Source organism: Euprymna scolopes, chromosome 24, assembly GCF_053919585.1.
Source record: "Euprymna scolopes isolate OS-2025 chromosome 24, ASM5391958v1, whole genome shotgun sequence".
NCBI lineage: Eukaryota > Metazoa > Mollusca > Cephalopoda > Sepiida > Sepiolidae > Euprymna > Euprymna scolopes.
Window position 1 is genome coordinate 108,276,365 of NC_136505.1, and position 16,536 is coordinate 108,292,900.

The window sequence follows — 16,536 nt, forward strand, 5'->3', positions numbered from 1 at the left end:
TACCTCACATTAAAAACGGCCTTGTGCCTAATTGGCTCAGTGGGGGAGCAAATAAATACCATCTGTTCCGGCAGATACTGCAAGCTATGACTATCTATGACTAGCAAAGACCAGATGTGGGGACAACCCCACATGCCTGACCTTTAACCAGCTCCCATTTCCTACCTCTCGGGAGCTGGTCCCCTTTTTCCCTTCCCTCTCCCTTCACTCCTCACATTAAAAATTGGCCTTGTGCCTAATTTGCTCGGTGGGGGAGCAAATAAATACCATCTGTTCCGGCAGATACTGCAATCAAAGACGAAATGTGGGGGCGACCCCACATATCAGACCTTGGTCAATGTAGGGGCAACCCTTCATACCAATTGTCACTATCCAGCTCCCATTTCCCACCCATCGGGAGCTTCCGAGTGTAGTATCTGCCGGAGCAGATACTGCAAGCAAAGACCATATGTGGGGGCAACCCCACATATAAGTCCTTGGTCAATGTGGAGGCAACCCTTCATACCAATTGTCACTATCCAGCTCCCCTACTCCCCGGGGAGTTGGTCCCCATTTCCCCTTCACTCCTCAGATTAAAAATCGACCTTGTGCCTAATTTGCTCGGTGGGGGAGCAAATAAATACCTGGTCTTTGGGCCGAGATCAAAGTGTAGTGTCTGTTCCGGCAGATGCTACAAGCAAAGACCATATGTGGGGGTAACCCCACATATAAGACCTTGCTCAATGTAGGGGCAACCCTTCATACCAATTGTCACTATCCAGCTCCCCTACTCCCCGGGGAGTTGGTTCCCATTTCCCCTTCACTCCTCACTTCAAAAATCGGCCTTGTGCCTAATTTGCTTTGGTGGGGAAGCAAATAAATACCGTAAACGAATCTGTTTTTGTTTTAGAGATGAGAGGCCAGACAATTCTTATTTCTTTTCTGTCTTTTATTTTATTCATGAAACATATAAAACTTTTTTTGTCATTTTCTCGTCTCTTGTGTTTATAAAAAAATGTCCGTTCTGAAATTCCCAGTGAACGACAAAGGTGAGCGGATGGAAGTAAATAAATTGGAAATAGACTTACCTTTCAAATTAAATTGAATCTTATGTTGATAAAATCAAAGATGCCGCGGTAAAAACAGATACAACAGCAAGTTATCCGTTATAGTTAGATCGGCTCTTGTATTTCGAGATAAGAGGCCAGGTAATTGTTAGAAATATTCAGGTAAGCTTTATCTGCAAAGAAATGAAAGCCAAAAATTAGGTTACGAAAATTAAACATCGGAAGTGACGTAGTTTTATATATTTGTGCCCTACGCCAGCAAGTATGTTGTGTTCTTCATAGGACTAGTCGGATCGGTAGTCGGGGATTGTTTGAATCTGCACAAGTATGCAATCAGACGTAAACAACAACAAAAAAGCTATTGTACTTGTAAGAATAAGTAACAGAAATGAGTAGAAAGACAATGTTTATTAACCAGTGATAATGCTGACAGCAAGGAGAGGGAGGTCACAGAATGGCGGTGGTGTGTATGCATGATATGATAGGTATGTTTGTTCTCGTCCGCGGTCGCTTCTTTTCTCGCTGTCTGTTTGTCTCTGTTTTATTAAGACGGATGACGTCAGAATATTCCTCCACGCTGTTTGTTGTTTTATTAAGACGGATGACGTCAGAATATTCCTCCACGCTGTTTGTTGTTTTATTAAGACGGATGACGTCAGAATATTCCTTCACGCTGTTTGTTGTTTTATTGTCTAAAATGTCGGTCAGTCCCGCTGATCACAAATCCTCGAGAATTCTGCTTCCTCCATCTAGAATCGCTGCGTTGACTGACTCTCAATAGTCTGGTCTCTATTGATGCCATCCTCGCAAGCCCAGACAACCGACCGTCCTCTTCAGAACCATATCTGCCACCGGCACCTCGAGTCCTACTTTGTAAAAAGTAAAGATTATGTTAACTAGTATAAATTTTGGCAATTAAGTACATATCAGGATAACCTGGCGGCAAATGAAACTAGACACACTGAAACTAGCATAAGTGAGGCGATGAAAGGTTGACTTCTCTAGAAATAATACGCCAAAAAGTCAGGTGCCAAAAGATTAGAAAGAAATTACATCAGGAGCAGAGGTCTCCTTCTCAGTACTGACCAAGAAGTCTCCTGTGCGTCATGAGTAAGTTCTTGGATTCTGTGTTAAATAGAGACGTAGTTAACCACCCCAGCAAAAATAACCCCCATCAGTAACATGCAATATGGTTTCCGTTCTGTTAGATCTACAGAAAATGTGCTACCTATTATATCTCATAGAAATAATAAATCTCTAGTTTCTTGGGCAGTTGATCTTGATAATCAAAGGCCTTTGACAACATTTGAAATTGCAGCAAGTCTCCATTGTTCCATACATGATGTTTACTCGACTAATACAACAGTTGATGAATAGCCACTAGACGATACAACCACAAAGATAACAGAACACGTGGAAAAGCAGGAAAAAAGAAAAAAAATCAGCAGCGACCGTGCACGTATGTAAAAAGGCTTTTAATTATTGATATTTTGGTCGCTTACTACTGGAAACGCGCATGCGCACAAACGTACGTTCATGTAAAGAAGACTTGTTCAAGTTGTTCGCTGAAAATTGTAATATAAACAGGCTTTAGTCGTGCATACAAAACGGGAAAATTACGTTGACATACCAGTTCTCGCAAGATCACCAAAGTTAAGCAACGATGAGTTTGGCCAATACCCGATAGGTGACTATTTTTGAAGACTAGGCGCTGTATGTAGCACGCGGAGCCGTTGAAATTTCCATATCTGGTGGCGCGTTCACCTCACGAGGGGAAGATACACCGCCGAATCAAGACGGAAAGCTAAGGAAAACTACCGTCTTTACTTGACTTCGCGAGATTACAATGGATCTACAATTTGGAGAGTTCTGTTTTAAAAACGTACAAAATTGCTGTTTGCTATTGACATGCACTTTGGTTTTATGGGATTATGCCCTTTTGAGGATCCGTCCTCAAAATGATGGCATTTATATGAAAATAAAAATAAGACGCCATGTAGCCGGCGGTATGATTGTAAACCTTATAAAATGTGTACTCGATCAAGAATGAAAAAGAATAAAATGAACGAGATTGTTTTTTTTTGTTGTTTAAATATGTTTTGGTTTGTTAGGTTTTATTACTGAATCCACAGATAAGTGAAGCGGAACCAACTAGGATAATATAAGCACCTCATCAGCTTTATTATGTTCGACTAACATTAGGGGTCTCTTTAGAAGAAAAGAGGGCCAAATAGCTATGTGGTGTCTCGATAGAAAATGCTGTTACGTATTATATAAAAAATAACAACAGGGAGCCCGGGATTGAATGGGATCAACAAACGTTTCATTTTTTTTACACTTTTATTGTAATCAAAATCGATGATCTCGATTATCGATTTTCTATTGTCGATTTTCGATATTATCAGGAGCCTTTTGATACAGAACCTACGTAACAACACTCCCAGACAAACCAAGTACTTTTGTGTGAAATTTAAAAAAAAAATAGACCAACGGTTTTTGAGTCCATAGGGAAATCTCTCCCTCTCTCTCTCACACGCAGAGTCCCTTTTATATAATAGTAAATATAGAGATAAAAAAACATTGGTTAAAAAACATTGGTTAAAAAAACATCGGTTAAAAACATCATTTGAAAATATCAGTTAAAAACATCATTTAAAAACATCGGTTAAAACATCGTTTAAAAATATCGGTTAAAAAAGTTTGGTTAAAATACATCAGTAAAAAACATTGGTTAAAAACATCGTTTAAAAATATCGGTTAAAAACGTTTGGTTAAAATACATCCGTAAAAACATCGGTTAAAAACATCAGTTAAAAATCATCGGTTAAAACCGTTTGGTTAAAATACATCAGTTAAAATCATCGGTTAAAAACATCGGTTAAAAATATCGGTTAAAAATGTTTCGTTAATAAAAGTCGGTTAAAAAAGCATCATAGTACTGCTTTCATCTTGAGTGTTATTTTCGCAACGCTTCGGCAGAGGTAACCTCTCATGTCATTCAGATGTATCTTGTCGGCCTCGGGAATCATTCCGTTGTATTCAGAGAATTGCACAGAATTTCTAACAGACCCGTTTGTTTAATGTAATTTTAACAATTCAGTAATTAATATTCAGGTAATTTCAACTTCATAATTCGGAAGTTACATTGTAATTTATTAGAGTTGGCAAAAGACATAAGTAGAAATCATCGTTAACCACGTTAAGTGACGTTTAAAAAAAAATCAGCGCACAAGAAGTGCACTCTGTCCTACATAAAATGCATCGCTAAAAAATCAGTATTTCCCGTGAGGGGAGCATAAGGCGATTAGCAAATGGCAAACTCCCCTTTAAAAGGGAGAAAATAAAGTTTGTGAAGACGGACCTTTTAAGACTGAAAACAAGTTCAATTCAACAGCAACACGAACAGGGTCAGGATGCTTGTTTTCAAACAAGTAACCTTTTATTAAGTCCAAAAAGCCACATAGTTTGACATGTGGACAGTGAAACGCCGAGAGGACTAGTATAAATGGTGGTAAATTAGTCAAAATTCGTTATTTTAGGAAACAGAAATTTGTTTACATTAGACTTGAAGACATCAATATTGTAGTCAGCTGAGTAGGTAGCTCAGCAGGCGAGTAGTTCTAGATAAGGGTTTTTCTCATAGATGTTTAGTTTAATTTTAGGAAAGTTGCTGACGAAGATGAAGTATTAGCAGTGGTTCTAGCAATAGGAATTATTGGTGTGAAGTTTTACATAGATTAAAGCTCAGTCGAGCACCTGCTAAGAAAATAACGATAAAGTACAGAAAGCTTAAGAATGTCTCTTCTGTATGAATGAGGTAGTAGGAAAGCGAAAAGGATGTCGTCCACTAGATTTCGAAGTCGGTTTTGTACTTAGTCAATACAGCCAAGGTAGCAAGTTCTCTGATGTGACAAAAGGGTATATTTACGCCAAGGCAGAAGAATCAGATTGTTTTTGGTGCAGACTGAGACGGTTATCTATTTGCGTCGTCTAAATAATGTTTATTGGATGAGAATGTAATCCACGGAATGTTTCGTACAGAAATACAATCAGGTTTATCGAGGGAGAGCTAAGCAGTAAAACATTCTACTTTTATGTTAGGTTAACGTGGTCGACTGATATCTATGCGGTTCAATAAAGATTGTGATTTCAATTTGGGTGCAGTTGTTTTTTTTTATAGAAATCATTGAAAACAACATTCTTTGTTTAGCTTGCATTGAAAGTTTTTTTGCAACAGCTTGCAAATTATCTCCCTCGTTCTATATATTACTTATCAATACAAGTTAATAACCCTGCCCCTTTCTCTCTATCCATCTCTCTCTCTCTCATATATATATATATATATATATATATATATATATATATATATATATATATAGTAATTTATAAAATATATATGACGATTAAGCTACACTGAATATTCTGCGTTTCATCCAACTATAGGATTCGTCAGGCTTATGCGCCTGACGAATCCTATAGTTGGATGAAACGCAGAATATTCAGTGTAGCTTAATCGCCATATATATTTTATAAATTACTAACTATCTCTACCTACGTATTGAGCACTTTTGAAGTAAATACTTAAAGTTTAGTCATAAATTTATACTTTAGTATATTAATTTTATGTGAATAAATGAAGTAGTTATATATATATATATATATATATATATATATATATATATATATACATATATATACATATATGCTAGTGGCCACCCGGCGTTGCCGATAGTACAATAGTCTTTCACATGATATTTTGATTTATGCAGATTGCATAGTATTATTATGCAATCCATCTGCTATTTATTATTATATATTACGAGGAATAATTTACCTGATGGGCTAATTCTCAAAAAACAAAAAAAAAAAAACAAAAAAAAAAATAAATAAAAATAAACAGAATAAATAAAAATAAATGAATAAATAAATAAATAATAATAATAATAATGAATTAATAATGATAATAATAAATAATAATAATAATAATAATAATAATAATAATAATAATAATAATAATAATAATGAATTAATAATAATAATAAATAATAATAATAATAATGAATTATTATTATTAATAATAATAATAATAATAATAATGAATTAATAATGATAAAAAATTAATAATGATAATGTCGTTCATCAAATTCCGTCTGTGTTTGTTTACAACATCACATCAGCTGATATTTGGGCTTAGCCGTCTTAAACAGAGTCTTTCTTCTGCAGAATTTTTACAAGGGAATATTTTACGTTGCACTGGTTGGTTAACGTAAAGTATTCCTTCGTAAAAAATCTTCGTTTTACTATATGAGAGGAAGTCTTTCTTTTGAAACATCGCATTTTTCGATTTTCGATACTTATCGAAGGAATTTCTGTACAAAACATATGTAAGAAAACTGACAGACGTATAAATTACTTTTATGTAAAAATTACAAAAAGTAGTCTCAGCCGTTTTGGAACCTATGAGGAAGGAACTCTCACAAATACACACACACATTGACAGTTTTATAATAGTAGATACATATATTTTAAACATATATATATATATGTATATATATATATATATATATATATATATATATATATATTATAAATGTTTATTTTTTAAATTGTCATGAATGAGAATTTGTCCCTTAATATTAGATTGGCGCAAAAATAGTCGTTTTTTGACGTTCAACTTCAAAAGATCATAATTCTTTTCATAATGAATTTTATTAATCGAAATAAAAACCATTAGAATCGACACATTTTTGCCAACGAGATACAAGTTTATTTATCCCATTACATTTTTCGCGCAAGTAGTTGTCGAGATGCTTGAAAAAGTAAATAATCTGTGGGCGAGAGGTCCGTTAAATATGGCGGATGAGGCAGAGTCTCGTAGCCCAATTCGTTCGGCTTCTGCAGGGTCAGTTGAGCAACATGCAGGCGAACATTGTCATGGATGAGAATTGGTTCCTTCATATTGACCAATATCCGGGCCATAAGTAGGGGCTTCTGGGAAATTTCGCCAGTTTGTTGACAGTACTCCTCTGCCGTAATCGTTTCGCCCGGATTCAAGATGCTGCGATGGATGAGACCGGCCGCAGACAACCAAACAGTCATTGTAACCTTTTCTGATGCAATTTCGGCTTCAGAAAGTGTTGTGAAACTTCTCCGGCATCCAACCACTGTGTCGAACGTCGCCGGTTGTCGTAGAGGATCCACTTCTCATCACACGTCACAATCCGCTCGAGAAATGGGTTGTTTTTGTTGCGCAGAAGGAGCGGAGAAGACATCTCAAAACGACGATTCTTTAAATAATTCTTGGGGCGCCCATTTATCCGACTATTTTTAATTTGCTTTAAATGGCGAATAACTTTTGAGTAGTCGACCTCGAGTTCAACAGCAACTTCTCGTGTGGTTTTGCGAGAATCGGCTTCAATTAATGCTTTCAAATGTTCGTTATCAACCTCAGTCGGCCGGCCGCGATCGTCTCCATTTTCGAGGTTCTCGAAATTGCGAAATTTCTTGAACGACCATTGGGCCACACGCTCGTTAATGGTGCCTGGGCTGAACGCATCATTGATATCATGAGCTGTCTCGGCAGCGTTTCGGTCGAGTTTGAACTGGAACAAGAAAATCGTGGAGATTTGAATTTGGTCTATGCTGTCAAAAACCTTTCAAAAATGAATGAAGCGATTAAGAACAGTAACGAATAACACAATTCGATAGAGCGAAAAAGGCGCTTTAAAATAATATATAACATGGCTAGATATATATATGAATTAATTCAGAAATCATATATAAAAAAAACATACGTGAGAAAACGATATTGTTTTTGCACCAACCAACTATTATTTAAAATGAGTTTTGTCTGTGTGTGTGAGTTTGTTCCCCAAGGACTCGACAATTGGATCGGTCGATTTTTATGAAATTTCCCACCAAGGTACTTTATGTGCCTGACAGTGTTCTTAGATAGGTATTGTATTGAAACTGATATTCGAAATAATCCGGTGAAAGAAAGAAGAAAGTTAATAGCTTACACAATCTAACATGACAATTGCATTTGAAATGTTTTATTACCACACAAGGCTCGAGGCCCGGCATATAAAATCAATTCTAGATTCCATTTCATAACGTTTCGGTCAATATAACCCCGACCTTCTTCAGGTGTATCTTGTCGAACTCGGGAATGTTTCTGTCGAACTCGGGAATTTGGACGGAATTTCGAGCGGAACCCTTTATTTACTTCACGGTAGCGTGCTTTTGTTCCGTCAGCCATGACAGGATAGAGGTCCTAAGTAATTCGCAAATGTATTTATCGGTCGCCCACCAGAGGATTGAACCTTCAACCTTCAGGAGAATATCACTTTTACACCTGATATGTTGCTACATAGTCATGAGCACGTTTCGGCCAGCTATTTACCAGTATCTAAAGACCTCTTCAGGCGATACAACCTATACAAATTCAAAGTTTGCAATGAAAATATCAAGTATTTCTTGTCACAGGGAATTAATATGAGGAGGTTCCGTCAAATGTAGTGAAAAATAAGATTTGGTTGTGTGTAAATAAGACTTAACAAGAGGTGTGGATTTGAATCTGTGTTTAGATATAGATATGAGTGGGAAATGGTGTGAGGGGTAAAAGTCGAGATAGAGGTCATGAGAGATCAGAAAGTTCTTAGTTATTGGTAACTAGCTGACCGAAACATACTCATGACTGCGTAGCTACATATTACTGCGTATGTAAAAAGAAATAAATAGTATATATATATATATATATATATATATATATATATATATGAGTAAACAGTTAATAAAATATGTTAAAAAACACTTTGAAATGAGTTGAAAACATATTTAATCTGAAAAGGAAACACTAGATAAATGGATAGTCCTTAATCTGCGGAGTTTCGAAGAATTACTTTCCTTCTCATCAGATATGTCTCGGAAGTAGAGTGAAAAGCATATCTTATTTTTCTTTTATTAATATTATTGAAATCTTTTCTTTTTTCCTTGTACACATTTTTGTGAATTATTCCATGGATTTTCATTGGATTTTACTTGTACATATAGAAATTCTTTTAACTTTCTTGAAGTTTTACATTTGGATTTTATCTTTTTATCTTCCACCAGACTATCCATTCATGTGTAATCACCTTTTTCTCCACCATATTCCCTCTGCTTCACTTTTTTTGTTTTCAAGTAAGATCTTTGACTTACTTGTTGTTCCATCAAATACTTCTGCATGCAGAATCCGATCCCGCATTTTGCTAATTCCTACCCTCTGATGAGAAGGAAAGTATTTCTTCGAAACTCCGCGGATTAAGGACTATCCATTTATCTAGTGTTTCCTTTTCAGATTAAATATGTTTTTAACTCATTTCAAAGTGTTTTTTAACATATTTTATTAACTGTTTGCTCATATTATAAGCTCTATTTCCTATTGGGTTTTATTGAGCTTTTACATCTGGCTGAGATAATTTTATAAATATTAATTCTTTAATAATTATAATATACTTTAATTTTACCATCTTGGATCATTTTGGCAAATTTAATTGTAATTTTTATTATGTATATATATATATATATATATATATATATATATACACACACACACACACACACACACACACACACACACACACATATATATATATATATGTGATGTACTCTCCCGTAGATTTTGACGTATGAGCTTCCGCCACAACAATAAAGTTGCTCGGAAATGCACAAAGATGACTTAAAGTAGTGAAGGCTTTGTGTAGAACAGACCACACCTTTAGGTTTTACTGCTAACCTTTGTCGGTGCAGACGACTACCACGAGACAGAGTATACAGTAAACTGCAGGTTTTTACATCAGTTTCTTTCTCCCAGATACATGCCTTAACGAAGACTGGGGGTGCATCTCTCCCAGTGAATTAATGCTCCCCTCCCCCAGATATAAACCTGGAAATTTCTACGACTCGGCGCGGTATATACAACGTCTAGACTTCCCAAGTAGTAGCCATCTGATACTGGCCACGCTCAACGTTGCTTAACTTCGGTGATCTGTCGAGAACCGGTGTGTCAACGTGCCATATATATATATATATATATATATATATATATATATATATATATATATATATATATATATAGTAATTTATAAAATATATATGGCGATTAAGCTACACTGAATATTCCCCGTTTCATCCACTCTAGGACTCTTCAGGCTTATGCTCATAAGCCTGAAGAGTCCCAGAGTGGATGAAACGGGGAATATTAAGTGTAGCTTAATCGCCATATATATTTTATAAATTACTAACTAGCTCTACCTACGTATTGAGCACTTTTGAAGTAAATACTTAAAGTTTACGCATAAATCTATACTTTCGTATATTAATTTTATGTGAGTAAATTAAGTATATATATATATATATATATTTATATATATATATATAAGTTCAAGTATTTGAGTAGCATGAACTAAAACAAACTATTTTTTTTAATTTCCAGTTCATGCATTAAGCTTACACACACACATATATATATATATGTATATATATATATATATATATATATATATATATATATATATATATATATATATATATATATATAACGGCTCTCTGTCTGTCGGTCGGTCTGTCTGTCTGTCTGCATATTTTCCAATTCTATCTCTTCTGAAACTCAAAGTCGTAGAGCGGCGCTAGGGGCCTCAAACGATTGAATTTTTCATGGGCCGTTTTCTCATGGGTCTTTAGCCGGCTAAAAATTTTCTTTAAGTGATCAAAAATGGGTGATACCTGAAAGAATCGTGATACATTTTGCAAATTCATCTTAGTTTATTTTTAATGTTTTATTTTTTATCGGTTTATATGCTGTCACGTTGGTACAGAGGTAACATCACCAGCGTTGAATGCTACAGTTTCGATTCTAGCTGATGGTACCGAAATACTTTTTCTCACGTTTGAAACCACTGCTCTATATTAATATATACGAAGTCTGGACAAAGTAAAATATCATATTTAAGCGTAATTTATGCCCGGGCAAAGCTGAGCGCCCCTTCCTGCTAGTATATAAAATAAATAAATAAAATTATATAAACATGATATATCGTTTATAAATGTAACAGAAAATAAGAAAAGTAGATAAAAACAAAGTATTTATTAGATTGGAAAATATGAGAAAAGGAATAATAAAAAATATAAAAGGATTTCCGGGCAATAACGTGTAGACTACGTTAGTTAATTAATAAAAGAAAGTGTTAGGATTGACTGCTTTTTGCTGCTTAGCCGAGTTAGAATTCAATGAAGAATAGATATCGCCCTCAGTCTTTTTTTCAAGATGGCCGTCCTACTAGAAAATTCATAATTTCCGGAGACTCCGGAAGTCTAAATGACAGCAAATCGGGTGATCGCTGTATTTAATATCATTACTGATTTGCGTATCGAAAAGACCAAGATGATGATGAGTTAAATACAGAGAAAGAAGAAGAGGAGGAAAAAGGAACAAATAATAAGAAACCGTTTTCTCGCCTGCATTTATCGTCTTTTTATAATATCTGCTCAGTAATCTAGCCGTATTCTCCATTTAAATGGTATCCGTTACGTCATGCAAAAAATCCTTGACCTTTGACTCAAAGAGAATGGATACAACGCTCAACCTTCTTTCTACTAAAGAAAAACTCCGCCTAGAGTTAGGCAAATATTATTTTGTCTCGATCAAAATTGCACCTTTTAGTAAATGTTTGATAAATAATACAAATGTAATTGAACACTCACTGTTTTTATTTATCGATAATACAGTATCATATTATTATTGTATACTGCCTATATATAAAATATCAATGTGTGTCTTATCATTTATGTATAATAAGCTTTTCTTGTTAATTTACCTCATCTTGTAGACGTAGGAAAAAAGAGTCTTCCAATATCAAGCACGGTTACCGTTAGACAAGCTAGATATGATTTTTACAAAGTGTTTTTAACCCTAATTATTTTTACAAAGGAGTTACTACTAATCAAGACCCATAAAGAAGACGTCATGTTTCATGTCCGCGCAGACGCATTGGTGTTACAGTTGACAAAGAGATAAAACTCCGATAACTCCCCAGAACCTACGTTTCAGTTTGACCCCTTAGAAGGCCTATTTTCCAGATGGTAAAATGATTAAAAATGTTCCAAATATCTGAATACCCTATATACTAAAATTCAAGTCTGTAGATAAAAAATTGTTGAGTATATATATATATATATGTAAAACTTTTTATTGGTTTTTATTAGAAAAAAAGTGTGCTAAAGGATAAAAATTGGTACTTGGGGTCATCGAATTTTTGTCTGTTTGGCAACTGATTCACGAGGTTTGAAAACACTTTTTAAAAGTAGTGAAAAGCTGATCTAATGGTTATCGTACTTGACTCACTGTCTTTAGGTTTGGGTTTCGATCGCAGCTCGTGTATTTTTTTTTACTTACAAGAAGTGAACTGTTAAAAAAACCTATAATACTCGCATGTACATATTTTCTTTACTTAATCTTTTAAACGAATTTCACGTTACGTTTAATACCGGGCAACTCCGGATACATCTTCTAGTATATTATTAGTGGTGTGCATTTGATTCGACTATTTCGAAGATTCAAGCGCACAGACTCCCTACCCTCACACAATTCCTTTCACATAAGCACTCTCTCCAAACCTGCTATCTCACAGATTGGATTGTCCGTAAACTACAGAAATACCGAAGTTTTTACGAACGTAACTCAACCCATGACTAAGCAACATAATAATAGACCACTCACTATTCTTTTACTAGAAGGTGTTACTCAGTCGACGCAGCCCAAGAGGCCGCCTACAATAGTTCTTAAAAATCGACTTCTTAACATCTCAATTTTTTGTACGCTTCATAAAAAACCCATCGCCGTAAATTGAAAAGCTGATTTCAGTCGCGTGTGTCACAACACACACACACACACACACACACACACACACACACACACACACACACACACACACACACACACACACACACACACAGAAAAAAAATCTTCGCTCAATCTGGTTTCAACAAAACTATTTCAAACCATTGGCCTTTATGTTTCTTGAAGGATTTCTGTGTGGCAATATTTGCGGTAACATCGTCGACCTGTGTGAACTTTCTCACGATAATACTAGCGCGCGAACGCCTTTCGGTAAACATCTACGTTGTCGTTTACAAAACCGGTAATAGAAGCGTACATGCTTTACGGAAAACTAGTTTTTCTTTCGAAAGTTACGTCCGCACATCTCTACGGCAAACATGCGGTCCCTGGGCTGCATGTGACCCATTGCAAGCTTATATTCAACTCACAGACAGGATTTTGATTAAAAAAAAAACAGGGTATATAAATTAATATCAGAAAATAGTGAGAATTTCTAATCTATATATTATTTTAATTGGAATTCATTATTGAGATGAGTATTATTTATTAATTTATTTATTGCGGACTATTATCCTCATCTTTATTAGTTGATGTTTTACGACGTTTCGGTCAACTATTCCTCTGGCCTTCGTCAGGTGGTAACCGCAATGGGATAGGAACTCTGAATCTTCAAAATGCATTCTCAGCAATTACTGCCATCCATAGTTGTTGTCGTCTCACTTCGTTTTTGGCCAAGTAAGCCTCTAGCAAGCGTTGGGTAGGATTGAAACCGTTATCTTCAGAGAATTCTCACCTGAAACCAACATCTCCATCGACTGCGCCAAGAATGCAGTTACAAGATTCTGAGTTCCTATTCTTCGTGGTTACCACCTGACGAAGGCCAGAGGAATAGTTGGCTGAAACGTCATAAAACAACAACTAAGAAAGATGAGAATAATAGTGCGCAATAGATAAATTAATATAAATTTCTAATCTATTCTCGCTTTTGAAAAATATTTTTAACATAGAATTTACTAATCCTAACTTTAGAATATCACCAACACAACATTTTCGAGTGATCACAATCATTATTATCTAATAGGTTACAGGGATTTACATTACGAAAACTCTTGAACGATTTCCAATCATTCGTGTCGAAACTTTTCAGATAACATGGTTGACTGACAATCACTTGTCAGCTCTGATAAAATTCGGAACTGAGCAGAAATTTCAGCCTGACATATCAAAAATTGTCGACACAAAGACGTGTCAAGTCTGGAACTTTATTAAGATTAGCACGTTAGCAATTGAGGGTCCTTTTCCACAACAATAACACACAAAATCATCTAGACTTATGAACAATGATGGCGGACAATCATTGTTCATCTGAATGAGCGAGTGAAAGCAAAAATATGATTGCGATATATTACGATGTTATTAAAATTTTGTTTACTTGTCTCCCTACGAGATTAGAGTTAGACACAAGGTCGGTTTTTAATTTAGGGGAACCAGCTCCTCAAAAAGGGGCACTCTGTTTAGTAACAAAAAAAAATGTCTTATCAGCCATGAAGGATTTCTCCCCAATTAGCCGAGACCAAAAAAAGAAAAAGAAAAAAAAAGAAGTGCATAATCAGAACAGTATGTTTATTTGCTTCCCCACTGAGAAAATTAGGCACAAGGCCGTTTGTTGATGTGGAGAATGAAGGGGAAATGCGGATCAGCTCCCCAGGGAGTAAGGGAGCTGGATAGTGACAGTTGGTATGAAGGGTTTTCCCTACATTGACCAAAAACTTAGATGTGGGATTGGTATTTATTTTCTCCCCCACTGAGCAAATTAGGCACAAGGTCGATTTTTAGTGTGAGGAGTGAAGAGGGAATGGGGACCAACTCCCCGAGGAGCAGGGGAGCTGGAGTGACAATTGGAATGAAGGGCTGCCCCTACATTGACCAAGGTCTTATATGTGGGTTTGTCCCCACATATGGTCTTTGCTAGCAGTATCTGGCGGAACAGATACTACACTTTGATCCCGGACCGAAGGCCAAGAACCTTTTTTTCTATTTACAATGTTATCTATAATATAAACCTCACCTGTCTGGTTGAATGTATGTATGTATGTACTAATGTATGTATGTATGTATGTATGTATGTATGTCTGCCTAAAACTTTCGACAAAGGCGACGAATTTTCACGAAATCGGTATCGTTTTAAAGCGCGACCCTTTGGGCGGCAAATATCGAACAATTGGCCAAAAACATCAATTCCTTCATCCTCAACTGGGCATTTTTCTACAGGGCGGGATAGCTTTCGATATTTTCGAAAGTCATCGTCGCTTTTCGATTGTCTAGCCTTAAGTTAAACCTACTTCACTTCCTCTTTGGCGATGGGCACAACAGCAATCACGTCATTTTTTTCACGTTCTTTTCCTCCTTCGCGTTACGGGTTCGAGCTTGCCTGCCTACTACCGCTTTTATTTATTTATTTTATTTTGCTAACCATACACCTCCAAACAACCGGGCAACGCAAGGCACCCATGCTAGTTTAAATATAAAACAAATAAGAATATAAAATATTTGCAGCAGATTTTAAACTCGCAATAGCATATTCGGCGGGCCAAACATTCTAAAAGACAATTAAATATCTATAATGATAAAAGACTTAGAATTTTAGTCCTGCAAAAATATGTTTACAGTTAACCATAAATAATAAGATTGACCTGTTTACGTGAAGTGCGTGACTAACAAAGAACCAAGATCATGAGAAGAGGTTAATCTTTTTATGATGTTTGAATATTTGTCCATTTTGAACTATTGTGATAATAATGTAATGTGACATTTTAGATAGGTAAATATTTTTAGATAGGTAAATATTTTTAGATAGGTAGGCATTTTAGATAGGTAGATATTTTAGATAGGTAGACATTTTTAGATATATAAACATTTTAGATATGTAGACATTTTTAGATAGGTAGACATTTTAGATAGGTAGACATTTTTAGATAGGTAGATATTTTAGATAGGTAGACATTTTAGATAGGTAGACATTTTTAGATATGTAGACATTTTTAGATAGGTAGACATTTTAAGATAGGTAGACATTTTAGATAGGTAGACATTTTTAGATAGGTAGAAATTTTTGATAGGTAGACATTTTAGATTGGTAGACATTTTAGGTAGGTAGATATTTTAGATAGGTAGATATTTTTTGATAGGTAGACATTTTAGATAGGTAGATATTTTAGATAGGTAGATATTTTAGATAGGTAGACATTTTAGATAGGTAGACATTTTAGATAGGTAGGCATTTTAGATAGGTAGATATTTTAGATAGGTAGACATTTTTAGATATATAGACATTTTAGATATGTAGACATTTTTAGATAGGTAGACATTTTAGATAGGTATACATGTTTAGATAGGTAGATATTTTAGATAGGTAGATATTTTAGATAGGTAGACATTTTTAGATATGTAGACATTTTTAGATAGGTAAACATTTTAGATAGGTAGACATTTTTAGATAGGTAGAAATTTTAGATAGGTAGACATTTTAGATTGGTAGACATTTTAGGTAGGTAGACATTTTAGGTAGGTAGATATTTTAGATAGGTAAATATTTTTAGATAGGTAGACATT

General features: G+C 35.1%; 1 long non-coding RNA gene across 2 annotated transcripts in view; it reads right to left on the minus strand.

Annotated features, from left to right (window-relative positions):
* LOC145246899 (uncharacterized) overlaps positions 1–16,536 on the minus strand; it is an 838,675-nt gene that overhangs the window by 73,762 nt on the left and 748,377 nt on the right. For both annotated transcript variants that reach the window (XR_013863205.1, XR_013863204.1), the window contains one exon: positions 1,068–1,219. This is a non-coding gene — a long non-coding RNA (uncharacterized LOC145246899). The remainder of the gene's footprint in view (positions 1–1,067; positions 1,220–16,536) is intronic.